Source organism: Terrapene carolina, unplaced genomic scaffold, assembly GCF_002925995.2.
Source record: "Terrapene carolina triunguis isolate 2854851 unplaced genomic scaffold, T_m_triunguis-2.0 Scaffold48, whole genome shotgun sequence".
NCBI lineage: Eukaryota > Metazoa > Chordata > Testudines > Emydidae > Terrapene > Terrapene triunguis.
In genome coordinates, this window is record NW_020664399.1 from 6,550,824 (window position 1) to 6,567,514 (window position 16,691).

Genomic DNA, 16,691 nt, shown 5'->3' on the forward strand with positions numbered 1-16,691 from the left:
TCTAAAGACATAAGCACCATAGAGTACCAGCAAAAGTGTGACAGGCCACTGGGTGGGCTGTACAAGGTGGGTGAGTGCCAGCAGCAGTGTGGTGTCATCAGCTTCTGCCAGTACTGGACTCCATTGAAGGTCTGGAGGTAGAGGTGCCATGAATCTGTCCCCTCCCTCTTTATGCTGGAAAATGGAGTTGACCCCACACAGAAGATGCCATTCAGTCTAAAGTGGTACAGTTACCCTGTTCTTGAAAATCCAGAAGCACCATATGAGATGGTGGAAATTCTGCAACACCAACCAGAACCTGGAAAAATTTAGCCCTATAATCAAATTATTTCAATGAAATATAAATTGACACACAGGAAAATGAAGGAGCCAACCTCATAAATGGTACAAGAGAACAATGGAATGCTTTATCAATTAATATCAGTGTCATAACTGGGAATGACTAACCTGAAACAGATTCTTATTATTATTATTCAGTGATAGCATTATTTTAATCTTAAATTGTGCACATTATGGCAAACAGAAGAAGCCATTATTTATTGTTTGAATGTACAACAGAAGTATAGTTTATAAGCTTTATCTCTCAAGTGTATTTTACAACTCCAAGGGCAAAGTCTGTCACAGACAGCCGACCCCTACTGAGCAGGGAAGGAAATGACTGCAGATCAGCCACCCCCAGAGATGCAGCAATCAGGATTCTGAATATGAGTTGTTATAAAACAATACCAAGGCCATTTCCAAAGTCAGAACTGCTAAAAATTAGATGGACTAGTTTGAGCCTGAGGTACTCAGCTCCCTGGAGATAGGTATGAGACAAAGAATACGCCTATAGAGATTGTAACTCGGGGCAGTGGGAACGGATTTCTTTTCAGGAATACCTCTTAAGCACACAACGATCACTGTAAGTTTGTTAATACTTCTGACCAAAAATTCTATGGAAAGCAGAAAAGATGAGCCCTTTTTTAAAGAGACAGGTGGAACAAAAGAGTCAGTCAGGAACAGCTCTCTGCAGGCTATCAGTCTGACTAAGGGCTGGTTTACATACAAAAGTCGTACTGCTTTAATCATACTGGTATAAAGTGATACGACACCCCCCCCCCCCAGTGTGGATGCAATTACACCATTACAAGAGTACTTATTTTAATATCACTTATACCCATCCAGGAAGGAAATAAGTTACACCAGAAGTTTATAGAAGTATAACTGTGTGTACACTAAGGGTTGTACCCAGCATAACTATATTGGTAAGAAACCACAGCCTTAACCTAGTTATACCAATACAAAAATCCATGTGTAGACTAGGCCTCAGGGTATGTGAAATAAATAAGTGTATTTTCTTTTTCTGTAATTTAAGATGAAACAGCTGATCCAGTTTAGCTTGTAGTGAAATATAAATTTAGGGAATGTCTACACTTAAACTGCTGTAGCTCTTCACTGTAGACACTATCTATGCCAATGGGAAGGGTTTTCCCATCAGCATAGGTAATCCATCTCCCCGAGAAGCAGTAGCTAGGTGGATGGAAGAATACTTCCTTCGACCTAGTGCTTTCTACACTGGGGGGTTAGGTCGGCATAGCTCCATCTTTCAGGGGTGTGGATTTTTCACACCTCTGACACACAAAGCTATGCGGATGTAAGTTCCCAGTGTAGACCAGCTCTTAGTCATAAAAAGAGATGCCTTTAATTTTCTTTCATCCATTTTTTCTTCTGTGCTTTTAATCTTCAAATAAAACTTGTTTTACTAAGGAACCTGTTATCTATTTGGAAAGGCTAACTCAGGACTTCAGTCTCACAAGAGAGACAGAGACATAGATAGGGTCCCTATGGATGAGGCTGCCAGGTAAAGGAGATTGGGAAGTCAAGGCACGCACCTTTGTTTGAGTGCAGAAAGGCAAAGATCATAATATCCACACCACAGAAGGGTGAGTTGGAAAAGGCAAAAGAAGGCAACTCACCGGGGGGCAGGTGGGAGACCAAAATGAAACAAGAGGTACCAATGGCCTAATGTTCTCTCACACACATTATAATGTAAGGTCGAAACAGATCTGCACGTAAGCCTTGTTGCTAGCTGCTCAAAACTTATTCCTGCAATTGTGATGGTGTCTGTCTTGCTCCTGCCCTGTTCTGGTCTTGCTCCAATCTACCCCAGCTGTACTTGGTTGCCTAGTTTCTAAGTCTGGCTCCAGTCATTTAAACCTATTCAAAGAGAGTACAAAATGCTTCTAAGGGTTTGTCTACATGGAGATTTGCCTGGCTTGCTATGCACTGTCTCCATGCAAGCAAACGCTAGCACACGCCCAATGTGATTTGTCGGCATTTCATATCCATTTTGTGCAAGGGTAAATGGGTCTATCAGATGCAAGGCAGCAGGGAACCAGCCCATTGACTGCAATGGGCCAGCATCTGTGACTAAAACAAGCACAATTCCATTCTAAGTATAAATTAGACTTTTCCTTCAAGGCACTAGGGGCCCAGTTTGTATGCACACAAGTAACTTCAATGGGTCTCTTGTCTGCTAAAGGACTTCTGGCACGGTATTTTAGTATCAAAGGTTATAGAGGGAAGTTTACTCCCCAGTACTTAGGAAGAAATCCAGCTTTGTCTTAAGTTCACCCATTTCAGTGTTTAGATCTTTTTTATTTCTTTAACAAATAAGCCTGAGGTGCCAGAATAAGTGATTCTCTATAGAAAAAGTGCTTACAAAAATGTACCCTTGCAGTAATCCTCTCTCTAAACCACATCCACCAACCCTTATGGGGTACTTCATGTTAGCACTACAAAACATATGTTCTTCATTCATTCAATTTGGGATGAGCACTAAGAAAAAAAAGACCTCTCTTACTATGGTAGGCTCCATATGCTTCAAATTGCTGTGTGGGCATGGCATGCAGACTATTCAGTTTCACAGCAAGAAAATAAAATACAGTAAACTACCTGTCCAGGACATCAAAGCGGCATAGATTGCTGCTCTTCTCCCATGATCATCAGATTATTAAATATCGTTTTCTCATTAAAGACTCTTGCATGGCTCACCCCCTCCCCTGCGTTTTGCTTGCTTAATAGATGACATCAAGGTTTTTACCTTCCTAATTGCAACTGGATACAAGCTCTGTAGCATTGAAGGGGCTTTGAGAGAGAGGGAAGGGAATCTGTTTCCTACTGTGTACAAGTGATTTTAATTTAAAATACCTAGAGACCAAAAAGCTATACACAAGGTGGTCTTAATTTCCCTTGCACCAGTAAAACCCAGGACACTGAGCACCCAGCAGTGGAGAAGGTAGTCATAAGATTAAGTTTCCTCAACTGAGCCTGGAGTTAGCTTCAAAGGAAGGTTAATGACCCCAATTGGACTGTGGCAGAATCACATGACTGGCCAGCCTGCCTGATAGGCTGAAAGCAACCAACAGGTCTGCACATGTAAACTCAGCAGCCTGGTTACTAGCTGCTTACCACTTATTCCTGCAGTTGTGATTGTGTCTGTCTTGCTCCTGCTCCAGTCTACCCTATCTGTACTTGGTTGCATAGCTTCTATGTCTGGTTCTGATCTCTGGCTCCAGTTATTGCCTTCTGATTCTGGCTCTGACCCCTGATTCCAAATTTGTCCTGTGGTGCTGGTCCTGGCTTTAACCATTAGGTAAGACTGCCCATGTCCTGGTCCTGACAGCCACTCACAAGGGTCTTGAGGCTATGCCAGGCAGCCATAAGCCTGCTCCATCAGTGGCACACAGTCAGCAAACCCAGCCTCAGAAGTGGGTAGTACTGCCAGGGGAGAGTTTATTGATTGATTGGCCCTCTTTCTCACTGATGTATGTGAGCACCTCTCTAAATTAATGATGAGTTTAGCCCTGTGAGGTAAGGAAGAACTGTGATGTGCCTTTTACGGAGGGGAACTGTGAATGAGTGACTTGCCCAAGATCACACTGGTAGTGTGTGGCAGAGCCATGAATTTAATCCAGCTCTGGTGAGACCCAGTCCAGGGCTGTAACCACAAGACCCGCTTATTCCCCAGAACTAGGACGCTGAATGTACTGATTTAGTGTATTTCCTATGCAGTCTCCATCATTAGCATTCAGAGCAGTTCTCCTCTGGTGATTCCAACACAACCTTTCCTCCCTCAAGACTGAATCCCCCTATTGGTATAGAGGACTGTGATTTGCAAAATATGGAGTTAATCAAATGCTTTCTCTCAATAAGAAGAAATCAAATTGTCTATTTCCCTCCTTCCCCCTCCCAGCCACACAAGTAGTCCACCTGAAGCTGTTTAGCTACAGCAAAAGAACACTTACATTCCGGGAGTCTTATTTTAAAAGTAACTGATGGTGTGATGCTGTGGAATCCAAAATCAAAATAACTGCTTAAGATACACTAAAACATGCTTTGTCCTTATATTTTTCTCTCCTTTCACCTTCCTTATATTTACAATATCCATAACATTGCTAAGAGGGAGCAGGGGGAGAGTATGGTAAGCAAGTATCTGAAAGCTGTGAATACCAAGCAGGGAGAGAAATGGGAGTATTATTAATAATAATACCTAGTTCTTATTTAGTAATTTCACTGTAGACCTCAAACCACTTTATAAAGAGGGTCAGTTTCATTATCTTCAGTTTACTAGTGGAGAATCTGAGGTATAGGAAGTGACTTGCCCAAGCTTACCAAGCAGAACAGGAGCTGAACTCAAGTCTCCTGAAACTAAATCCAGTGCCTATCCACTAGGTCACATGTTGTAGGAGGGACAGGGATTAAATTTGTGTGAAGAAAATCACCAGGCTAAGCTAGTATTTATCCAAGAGTTCAGCAGGCAATACAGTGTTAAACACTATAGCAGAAACACTAACCCAAATATGTACAACACCCTAACAAAGATGCTCATAATGCTATTGAACACTAGAAAGTCAATAATGTGGTGCCTATTTTTAAATAAAACTGTTGAGATTTACAGCCTGCTGAGATTCAGCCCATTACTGAGTAAACTGATGAAGAGTCCAATTAAAGATGGAATAGCAGAACAGTTGGATAAATATAATTTGATAGGCTCAAACCCAGCGTGATTCCTGTATGGAAAAATCTCAATCCTTTAACCTAATAGAGGCTTGTTGGGGGGTTGTTTTTTAAGTTAGAGGAAAAGTAGATAAAGTTGGGCATAATTAACTTGTGTTTTCAAAATCATATTATTAGGTTTTTCCCAAAAGATCATTAATAGGATTTAAAAAAATAACTATAGTATATTATTATTTATATGTATGGGTGGGTACTTTTCTAAGGAACAAAAATCTTTCTGTGATTTAGAAACTAATTAAGCAATAGGAAATTAAAGTTGAAAAGCTGCTCCTAAGAATGGAGATGTAGTAAGTTTTGAGTGAAGAGTCTCAAGTGTCTTTATCATTATTAATGATTTGGAGAAGGAAGTGGACAGCAAGTTGATGACATTTCCTGATGATACTCAGTTGTTTCAGTTAGCAAAAGCCATAGTGTTTTGTGAGAAACACCAGATGGAGTTGGAACACATGAGGGGATTGAACAGCATGATGGCAGATAAAATGTAATTTGGCTAAATCTAAGGTAATGCACATTGGCATTATTAATCTAAACTTCTCAGATTTGCTCTTGGGCTCTGAACTTGTAGGGTCTCTGAGAAAAGAAATTTGAGAGTCATCACCAACGGTTTAATAGAGATATATCTCTCCCATATGCAAAGAAATTTAGAAAAGCAAACAGAATGCTTGAGTTCATTCTATAAAGGAACAAAATAAGTGATGAGGAAGATCACCCTGGAAAAAGCACCAAATTTATCACAACTCTTGAGCTAAATAAATCATCAAGACTTTCTGGCTGATATTTTCCAAATTGTCTAGGGAATATAGATACCCAATTTTATTCAATTAATTGAAACAGTGCATCCAAATCCCCAGGCAGCTTTGAAAATATCAGTCTTTATGTCCCATCTGCTGTAGCCCAGTGGGTTTGCTTACCTCTATTCTATTCTCTGCTTTGCATTATATTCTGCTTTATTATATTCAGCAATAATGCAAGAAACCTACAGGCTTGTATCCTGTAAAACATTGGCTTCAGCAGTTAGCAGGAGGCTTGAGGCCTACAAACTTTGACATAGAGAAACTTAGATAACTCGTAAGTTTTGGGAAACTGGAAGTAGAGTGTAGGGGGGAATTTTGTCCATAATGACATAAGCCAACCACAGAACATGAACTGACACTACCTTCTGGAAGGTTTTGGATGGAACATCCGACCGTAAGAGTTCCATGGCAACAAATTGACATATATGATAATGGGGTGAAATCATAAATACAGTACTCTATAGAAGAAGGACATCTTAACATTGGTAAGGGGAGGAAATAGAAATAAGGAAGAGGGAAGAAACCCCTATTGAATATGCATTACACATGGTAACGTCAGCCTAATATATTATAAAAGTGGCATCCCGGCCTGGGGACAGTAGGAGAGAGAGATGTAGCCTTTGGAAGGGGCCAGGATGATGGCCACTGGTGAAGATGAGGAAGGAGACGGTGATGAGGAAGATGATGGCAAACATTTCAGGTTGTTTTGCAAGGGATGGTATAAGTATGGATGCTCAGATTTACTTTCTGTATTATCCCTATCTACATTACTGAGTGGGAGTGTGTGTGACTTTGCTAAATTTATTAATAAGTTATTTATTTATAAATATAAAAGAGTTCCTATAGTGTGTGTGTTGCACCTGTGCACATTGGGGTTCCCAACTATATAATAACTTTTAATAATACTGGGCCTGATCTTGGGACAAGAACCTTTCATCCCTCAAAGTGATAACCAGGAATTTTTATTTATAGTCTATAGATCAGGCTACTCTACTCAAATCAAATAAATGTCTTTACCTTTTTTTCTACACCTTCACTCCTCCCCCCGCCCCCACCCCTCAGCCTCCCAAATACTTTTTTAGATCAGCATATTTGAGAAGACAGCAAGTTCAACATGAAATTTAAGGTGACATAAAATCCCTTCTTAACTCCTAAGGAAAAGACACAGATGGTATGCATACTGCCAGTGTGTGAAGATGAGATAACCTGTAGAAACCATTAAATGCATTCACTGTCCTCTCAGATCACAAATACATTAAGAACCTCTCAGATCAAACAAAATGTGGGCTAAAAGAATGGAAAATCCTGTCACAGAATAACTGCATATAAAAATGCACACTAAGCGTGAAATACACTAGAACCTGCTTCATCCCGACTTAATCAATTGTGAGGACGTCTCCCTATTGAACAGATTCTGAGCCTAATCCAAACCCTGGGAAATAAATGGAATCAGTCCAATGATTTCAGTAGACTTTGGATTAGGTTCTCTTTGCCCAAATGCCCAGTTTTCCAGACATATATTTGGTGACAGCCAAGTGGTTCAGATAAGCATGAGTCTAATCATGTATGTTCAAATGTGGCACCTTTCAAGCTATTCTAACTGTCGATGAATCGAAGAGCTTACAAAAGTATTTCCAGCACTGGTGTCTCATTCTAACACCATCATTATGCCACTGCTGAGCAGTAGCAGACTTTCAGAGCCTTGCAGTTCAACTTCATGACCTGGCTATATTCTAAATGTAACTTTAAAAAAAATTAATGTATCAGTCCTAAAAGTGGACTGATACATTCAAGCATCATTCAAGAATCCATTCTTTCAGAAATCTGAGTCCAATACCAATGCCCTGTTCCCAAGGAGCAATTCTGCCTCAACTATTGACTGTAACTGGAGACTAAGGCACAGAACAAATTCTTCTGCCGCTTACATGGGTCCCTCTGCTAGAAACACTGCCTCTACACAGAACCTTTCATAACAATAATCCCACAGCACATAACCCAAAAACTGAAGATTTGCTTACACTCTAAGAAAAAAAAAATTGGAAAACTATGCCACTTATAACAGGATACTTATTCAGTTGAGTGTGTTGTTATTATAGTGATGTTTTGTACACACACAGTACCTTTTCATCCAAAATTTTCCAAACAATTTCCCAAACATTAATTAATCCTCACAACACCCCTATTAGGTAGAATGAATTATCTCCACTTTACAAATAGGTAAACTGAGTCAAGACAAGGTTAAGTGAATTGTTTCAGACCACAATGTGAGGTAAAGGCTGAGCTCAGAGAAGGAGCCAGTCTTCTTTTTTCCCAGTCACTTACTCTAAATTGGATAAAATTGAAGCTATAGAAGGTTAGTTATTTCATTATTATAAATATAGGACCAAATTCTGCTCCCAATATTCATATAACCTCATGGGGTTCACTGGGCAATAAGAATTGCACTATCTAGTTTTGCTTCAATGTTTGGATTTGAATTACTGAAATTCACCTGATTTCATGACAAAAACATGCATGGTTTCAACATACCACCATAAACCAACCCAGAATGAAATAAAGAAGATTCACAAACTATAGCACATTTTGGCCGAGTTGTTAGATTGTAAAGAAAAAAAGTGCATGTTATGTATATTGAGTTTTGTATCCAAAATTTACTCTAAATCTATTCCAATTTGGGACAGTACACAATAAAATAAAGTAAAATTGCACATCCTAAAAAACTACATAAAATAAATTGTTACTGGTTGCCTTCTCTTTCCTTATTATTTGTTTTTAGATCCAATAACTTTTAACACTCAGCAGTACCCAACATGGTTATAAAAATATTAAAAATAATACTCTAACAATAAACATGTTCCGTGTTTCCTTCTTTTGCAACTCAATGTTGTGATCTGGCTCACCCTCTTATTTGCTAGAGGGGAAAGAAGGGACAAATGCCAACCATTTACAAAGGCAAATAACAACAACAAAGGAATAAAGGTATTTCAGTTTAGTGTTTTTACTAAGCTCAAAACCTAAAGTAAACGCAAAGGAGTTAGTGGGTAGAGAGATTTCATATGTCACTCATCTGACATAGCATTTCGGACCTGTGTTAATAAAAAAACACCATTCACAAAGCCCACAAATATTGCATCCAATAGGAAAAATATATCAACAGCAATAACAGCTAATAACACAGAAAATATCATAATGCCACTATATAAATCCATGGTACGCCCACGCCTTGAATACTGTGTGCACTTCTTCTCAAAAATATATATTAGAATTGGAAAAGGTACAAAGAAGGACAACAAAAAAGATTAGGGATGTGGAACAGCTTCCATATGAGGAGAGAATTAAAAAAGTTTGGGATTGTTCAGCTTAGAGAAGAGATGACTATGGAGGGATATGGTCGATGTTTATAAAATTATCAATGGCGTGGAGAAAGTGAATAAGGAAGTGCTATTTACCCCATCATATAACAAAAGAACTAAGGGTCACCCAATTAAATTAATAGGCAGCAGGTATCAAACAAACATAAGGAAGTACTTCTACACACGATGCACAGTCAACCTGTTGTATTCATTGCCAGGGGACATTGTGAAGGCCAAAAAAATAACTGGATAGACCACACTGAGAATGCCACACTCAGTGTAGACTGCAAGAAACAGGGCAGACAATCCCCAAAGCTGGTGGTTTACACTATAGATTCACCAAAAAAGTAACAAAAGAGCTTCTGCAGTAACACATTGGTTAACCAGAAGCCAAACATAGTCCCCTTTCGGCATTCCAGCCCTTTGCTCCCATCTACCCATTTCACATATGTGAGGTTCTTTCTAATCCCAGAGGCTCAAACAAATATCCCCATGTCAATGTGAAGCTCAGATCTTACCCAAATATCATGCTGTCAGCCAACCCTTAGAAAATGAACAAAACATTTAATAATACAAGTAAAGAGAGTTATAAATAGTTAATAGATCATATACACAGACATGCAAAGTCCTTATATCAGGTTTTTAGCAGTGATGGAATGGACCCTCTGGTAACTTCCAGAAGATTGGAAGGTCCTCAGTCCATAACTCAAGATGCTCCTTTTAGTTGTAAAGCCACAGTTCAGAGAATCAGAGCAGGAAAGAGGTAACATGGAGATGTTTCAGGTGTCTTTTCATATGCTCTGCCATGTGCATGTAAATTTACTGGCCCAAACAAAGTCCACAGCCCCTGTCTGTGGAAAGTTACTGTCCAAGATGGAATACAGGGTCTCAATGAGCATATCACATTCCCCTACAAATTTTGCTAAATCACAGAGGGTGGCCATTGACTCCTTGCTGTCTGAGGCATCCTTAGGAGGAGCTATCTGGACAGGATGAGTTTCTTTACTGGTGTATTGTGACAGTGGAGTGTCCTTGATAGGCCATCAACATCAACATGCATCTTGCCCTAATGTAAATTCTATCTGGAGGGTGTCACCCAGGAATACAACACAGGTTTAGATAAAAATACATAGTCAATATTCATAACTTCAGAAACAAAGATGATATATGCATATGTAAGCAGAGTCAGGATGAGCTCTACCCTGACATCTGGTGGTGAATTATGGCGAGTGTGGAAAAGAACTCCAGGGGCTGATCTTGTTTGCATAGGCACACCCACCCGCCTGGCATGAAACAACAGCAACTGAAAGTGGTTACTTTGGCTGGTGTAGGATCCCCAGTTTCTCTGTTATTGGGGCAGGAAGAATAAAGTTTTGTTACCCTGATTCTGTGAATCAAGGCCAGTGGAACTGTTGTATGACAGAAGGACTCACCATTACCTAAGTAGCACTTGCTTGACAAGGGGCATGGCTTACAAAACCCAGTGATTTGAGAGAGGATGGGGACAGGTATTTGTACGTGATGAGATGGTGCCCCCCCCCCCTTTGAGGGCTCAAATCACCAATTGCACCATCTCCGCTCTCCACTGTTGAATGTCAGAACTAGCTTTGATTCCATTAGGAGTCTAGTTACAGGCCGCTGAGCTGAATTCACTTTGGGCCAATGGTGCACCACCACTAGGGCTCCCCTACTATGAGCTGAAATCACTAAGAGCTGAAATCGCTAAAGTTACTAAGAGCTGAGATCACTGAGTGCTGTGTTAACTAGTGGGGGAGCCTGAAGCTATATTGCTAAGCGGCTGGCGGAGCAGTTTGCGGGGATGTCTGGAGGAGCAGCGAGCAGTGCGGAGCCTTGCGGGGACGGTTGGAGCGGCCCAAGGAACGGCGAGCAGAGCCGTTTGCGAGGACGGCTGGAGCGGCTCACAGGTCAGTGAGCGGAGCCATTTGCAGGGACGGGCGGAGCGGAGCAGCTTGTAGAGCAGAGCAGTTCGTGGGACTGTTGGAAGTGGACTGGTTCGTGGTGAAGGCTGCGGCAGAACCCGATGGAGAGACGGCCGGTCAGCCTCGGATCACGTAAGGTGCCCCTTAACACCCTACGTGCCCCCCTTTTACTCTGGGGCTGCACTGACCAGGGACAGAGACTTTGGGGGTTGTTGGACTTTTGGGACTTTGGGTGGTTGCTGGACCCAAGAGACTTTGGGGGTGTTGGACTTTGGGGACTCTGGGTGATTTTTGGGTTGCTGGATTCAAGAACCAAAGGGAAAGGACACGGCCCAATTTGCTGGGGTGGGTCTTTTGCTCATGGTTTGTGTTATGAATCCTGTTTGTGGTGTTTTTCCAATTTAATGCTGATGTTGTTTACCTCATGTTATTAAACATTTTCTGCTACACTCCGACTCCGTGCTTGCGAGAGGGGAAGTATTGCCTCTTAGAGGCGCCCAGGGGGTGGTATGTAATTGTCCCAGGTCACTGGGTGGGGGCTCGAGCCGGTTTTGCATTGCGTTATTGAAACGGAACCCCTAGATACAGAACCCGGCCCTTGTTGCTGCCAACTTAGATGGGCAGAAGGGTTACACATATAAACAGGATAATTATACTTAGCAAATCATTTTCATTTTCCAATTTCCATTGTCACCTTATATGACATAATTTGTACAAGAGTTGTTGCAATTGTGTAACAATAGTAACAGTGATAAAAATGGTCATCTTTCTTATGCACAGCATCACAACTGGTTTCAATAAAGAATTAGATAAATTCATGGAAGAGAAGTCCATTAATGGCTAGTAGCCAAGATGGTCAGGGATGTAACCTCATGCTCCAGGTGTCCCTAAACCTCAACTGTCAGAAGCTAGAACTGGATGAAATGGGATGGATTACTCAATAATTGCACTGTTCCCAGGATGGGCAGGGATGGTGTCTCTAGCCTCTGTTTGCCAGAAGCTGGGAATGGGCGACAGGGGATGGATCACTTGATGATTCCCTGTTCTGTTCATTCCCCCTGGGTACCTGGCATTGGCCACTGTCAAACGACAGGATACTGGGCTAGATGGACCTTTGGTCTGACCCAGTATGGCTGTTCTTATGTTCTGTTAATTCTGTCTGAAGCATCTGGCAGTGACCACTGTTGGAAGACAGGATATTGGCTAGATGGACCATTGGTCTGATCCAGTATGGCCATTCTTATGTTTTTATGTTCTTATTCCATGATGAGGAAAGATATTCAAACACGGTCCCCAACTCATTCTTTGAAGACTTCTGTCCTCCCCCATTTCTTGACAGAAATGGACAAGTGAAGGCCTTGCTGTTGTTGCTGAATTCCACAGTTTCAGGGTCTCTTGGACTGGCAAGAGAAGAAAACACCAGAAGAGGAGACTCCAGTGAACCTATCCTGCCCCCTCCAGTCTCCTGAACTGTCAAGAGAAGCCCTTCACAGGAAACAGGATGGTCTCAGGCCCACAACAGTCTGCTCATATGGAACATCCTGCAGGAGATTAAGAGCTTTGCTTAAAGAGCAAAGACTGAGGATATGTCTACACTTAAACTGCTACGGTGGCACAACAGCAGTGTTGCAGCTGCACCACTGTAGCTCTTCAGTGTAGACACTACCTGCACTAATCCACCTCCCTGAAAGCCCCCCCAAGAATTCTTCCTTCAACCTAGCACTGTCTACACAGGGGGTTAGGTCGGCATAGTTACATCTTTTACGGGTGTGGATTTTTCACACCTCTGAGAGACATCACTATTCTGATGTATGTTCCCAATGTGGCCCAGCCCTGAGACTATTCATTTCATGTGCCAGAATTACAGCTCAAAACACACAGAATATGAGCCTAAAAACTATATTTTACAGTCTACAAATAAGTACAGTTTTTAATAACTAATATCAAAGCTGACATACTCCCCTTTGAAGAGTTTTCATATGGGAGAGATATGAATCATATTACTTACATGGTTAAGTAATGGAATAAAAAAGCTCACCGAGAAGGGGTCATTGCAACAAAGGGACATGTTATTTCTAACTAATTAAAAAGATTTTATTATGGAAGAAATACAGCAAAATTCATTCACCTTTCATTTACTTTTATTCTTAGATCATGGAAATCAAGAATGATAACCCAAGCCACTTGAACTCTCTCAGAAAGGTGAAATTCCTCGCAAAAGAAAGGAAAATGTAATATCTCCAGAACGCTGTTGAGTCCTCTCTACTCCCACTCCTATAAAGTTTCTGTAAAACTCCTCCACTCTTCTGTCAATTTCTTGTCCAACAATAAATTAAAACTCCTTCAATGTAGCAGGAGAAATGTCCATTTCTCCATAAATTAAATACATGCAACAAAAGATCGGTTTATTTGTTTCATACATCTTTGAGGCAGTAGTTTGTGAGAGACTGGATGACTCAGGGAACTGGTAATGGAGTATTGGAGCCTTTCTTCTCTAGGCCACAGATTGAAATTTAGTCCAGGTCAGAAGAGAACACAAGTCATTCACACCCAATGTCTATCGGATAGCCAACTGTATTAGAAGTGAGTCTGTGGTCTCAGTCCAGTCCATAATGGACAGGTTTACACAAAACACAGCAATCACCAAAATCAGTACTAATGGGCTCCTCATGGCTGACAGTCTCAGCAGATCCAAAGATTGAATACACATGGTAGCATCTTACTCCTGGAGTTATTCCTTCCTGGTAGTTGTTTGAGGTGTACACACAGGGCAGGGTGTGGAATACACTTTTAAAAGTTTTTCCAACACATCAACTTGAACAACTATTTAAACGATTTCTGGAAGGTAATAGTTATGAAATTCCAGTGATACTTACTATCAGAGCAAGAGTAAGTAAATCAGATTCCTCCTCAGAGTTGATCTAGTACATATACTTATTTGCTCTTGATTCAACATTGTGATTATCACTCTTTGTTCATATATATCACCAATTAATACACACACTGAAGAGAAAACAGATTCTAATGTTTTTAATGGGGCAGCACTGTTTCTGGAAAACATGTTTGCACTCTTCCTTGGAATGGAAATTCAGGATACTGAACAGGATACTCATAGCAGCTACAGGGAGGACTGCAGCTGTGGCAGCATCACATTCTTATTATGCAGCATCACACTCTACAACAACCGCAGTTAAGGGAAGCAGCTGATTTGACTACATGCTGACGCACTGTAAAAATTCACAGCCTTCAAAGGCTCCCAGTTTTTCTTACTTTATACATATGATTTATATTCCTACCACCAAATTGCCAAAGTCTGTATAGATCAGAACTTTTTAAAGGATTTTGCTGTCAAGATACACTTGTTCTCTTCCATGTTTATTTCTTTCAGCATCTACCTGGATCACATTCAATAAACAAGTCCAAAAGCCATTGTTTTGAAAACTGTAAAGAAATTATGGTGATCAGGATGGAAGCTCCCCTTTTGAAGTAGAAGGACCTGGTGCCACAGAACACTTGATGCAGCGAGCACAAAGATTTCCAGATGTAATAAATGATCCAGAAATATATATTCCAAGCACAAAGTTATGTATATCAATTCTGAGAAGCTTTTTTTGCCATAAAAAACTTTGTGTGGCCTGAACTTATAGCTTTCTATGTATAACAACCTATGTGTATAGTGTTTTATTGTTGCTGTTTCCTTTTAAACTGCTTATATTCCAGTATCATAGTCGGATAAGCATTGGAAAACCCCTCAATGGATTTATCTGCATGGATCCTCTTGTAGTATCTGGGTCTCAGAAGGTAAGTTGACTAAGAGGTATAGAAAAGCACACTAAATATGAGCAAAAAGAATGAGGAGTACTTGTGGCACCTTAAAGACTAACAAATTTATTTGGGCATAAGCTTTCACGGGCTAAAACCCACTTCATCGGACACATGTAGTGGAAAACACAGTAGGAAGATTATATAAATATATATATATACACACACACACACACACACACACAGAGAGAACATGAAAAAATGGGTGTTGCCATACTAACTCTAACAAGACTAATCAATTAAGGTGGGCTATTATCAGCAGGAGAAAAAAACCCTTTTGTAGTGATAATCAGGATGGCTCATTTCAAACAGTTGACAAGAAGGTGTGAGTAACAGTAGGAGGAAAATTAGCATGGGGAAATAGTTTTTACTTTGTGTACTGACCTATCCACTCCCAGTCTTTATTCAAGCCTAATTTAATGGTGTCCAGTTTGCAAATTAATTCCAGTTCTGCAGTTTCTCGTTGGAGTCTGTTTTTGAAGTTTTATTGTTGAAGAAATGTGACTTTTAGGTCTGTAACTGAGTGACCAGGGAGGTTGAAGTGTTCTCCGACTGGTTTTTGAATGTTATAATTCTTGACGTCTGATTTGTGTCCATTTATTCTTTTGCGTAGAGACTCTCTGGTTTGGCCAATGTACATGGCAGAGGGGCATTGCTGGCACATGATGGCATATATCACATTGGTCAATGTGCAGGTGAACGACCCTCTGATGGTGTGGCTGATGTGATTAGGTCCTATGATGGTGTCACTTGAATAGATATGTGGACATAGTTGGCAACGGGCTTTGTTGCAAGGATAGGTTCCTGGATTAGTGTTTTTGTTGTGTGGTGTGTGGCTGCTGGTGAGTATATATATCTTCCTACTGTATTTTCCACTGCATGCATCCAATGAAGTGGGTTTTAGCCCACGAAAGCTTATGCCCAAATAAATTTGTTAGTCTCTAAGGTGACACAAGTACTCCTCATTCTTTTTGCTGATACAGACTAACACAGCTATCACTCTGAAACCTGACATAAAATTAACTCAAGAAAAGATAGCAAGGGCAGCCGTTAAAATTTTGTTCCAGTTCTATCTAAAGCACCCACAAATATACATTAAATATGTCATGGAAAATGCAGTTCAAATATTAAATGTTTAAAACTGGCTAACACACATAACGTATATGTTTAAAGGCAAATAGCATATTTTTATGAGTTTTGGAGACATATGCTCTGCAGATGCTATGGCACTCAGAAAGCAGGAGAAATCATTGTGTTGGGGCAGTGGTTGTTAGGAGGAACCATAGAATCCCACAGAAGCCATTCTGTGTACTTAGCTTCTGGATTCTGGTGCATGTCCGAAGGTTTACATGGATTTCAGGACAATCACAGGCTTGTGGGGGGAGTGAATGAGGATGGATTGTGGGGCACAGAGTAGGATCAATAAAATACTCTAGGTTATTACGTTGTGTTCCCTTTTGCACTTCTCCACTTGTGCAGCGTGGCAACAAACCAATCAGTTCTAATCACTGAGAAATAGGAAGGGGATTTCCTGGGAGGTATTGAGACAATGTAATGGCTCTGCACCTGCACCATTCCCGCCACACTCAAAGTCCCCAGCTTAGGGGTAATGGTCAGAGAAAGCAGTGGGAGTAGAGCACCACTCAACTCTGGCTATTTACAGACATCAGAATGCCCCCTTAGGACCATAGTCTGTCAAGTGAAAATTACAGCAGCCCCGAGGC